The sequence below is a fragment of the Myotis davidii genome, unplaced genomic scaffold (assembly GCF_000327345.1).
Source record: "Myotis davidii unplaced genomic scaffold, ASM32734v1 scaffold730, whole genome shotgun sequence".
Lineage (NCBI taxonomy): Eukaryota > Metazoa > Chordata > Mammalia > Chiroptera > Vespertilionidae > Myotis > Myotis davidii.
The window spans coordinates 681,517-682,345 of record NW_006282183.1 but is presented as its reverse complement, the minus strand read 5'-3'; the positions used below and the strand labels follow the sequence as shown (position 1 = coordinate 682,345).

At 34.3% G+C, this 829-nt stretch overlaps 1 protein-coding gene across 1 annotated transcript in view; it reads right to left on the bottom strand.

The window, feature by feature from the left end:
* The window catches only part of MBIP (MAP3K12 binding inhibitory protein 1), a 21,352-nt gene that overhangs the window by 14,859 nt on the left and 5,664 nt on the right, over positions 1-829 (bottom strand). The window lies entirely within an intron of this gene.

Sequence of the window (829 nt, the reverse complement as noted above, 5' to 3'; positions counted from 1 at the left end):
GAGCATTTCAATTCTTGTCAATTTCTATCCCCTGGTGGTTTATAATAATAGAGTTAGCAGGGAGAAGAGAGGAATAACATTAGTGACACATGTGCTTGCTCCCTCAACAAACCCTTTCTTAAGGGTTGCTTGCAGTTGAACTGTAGTACCTGAGATTTTGTCACTGTTGCACCTGTTTTGAGAAACTAACAAGAAAATATAACAAACCTAGAGATACGAACATACAATGTTAATAGCAGAAAATGCTGAATTTAGGACCCAACTTGAGACTGTATTATTTCATTAAGAGAATCAGTGTACCAATGTGATAAAAGTCAATTCTAGGTTCATCTGACAATTCTATATTCAGAATAATTAGTCATGATATTAGAGGCAACAAGAAAAATGCTCATTCCAATTAGGAACTCTTCTCCATAATTTTTATAAGACTATTTGTCTGATTATCACTGTGATGCCTGAGTAATCTATGCCAGAGCTTTACAATATCTTGTATTCTGCAGCATACCTACAGATCTGTAAATATATTATAGCATCAACTGGGGATGAAAAGGAGAATCCGATGAAAATAGCAAATGTATATGTGCACTATGAAAGAAAAGGACAACTTGGTTTTATCATGACATAAAACATTTCTGACAGCTCAGAAATAGTGAGAAAACTGCTCCCTCTTGAGGATTATTAACTTTACTAAGTTTACTTAATGTAAGTTCACATCATAATTTCATAAGCATATTTACAGGCATGAAATCTATATAGTTTAGTTCCGTCTTACTAGTGAGAGCGAACAACCCTGTTACCCACACTTCATCTTCATTTCCTAAAACATTTC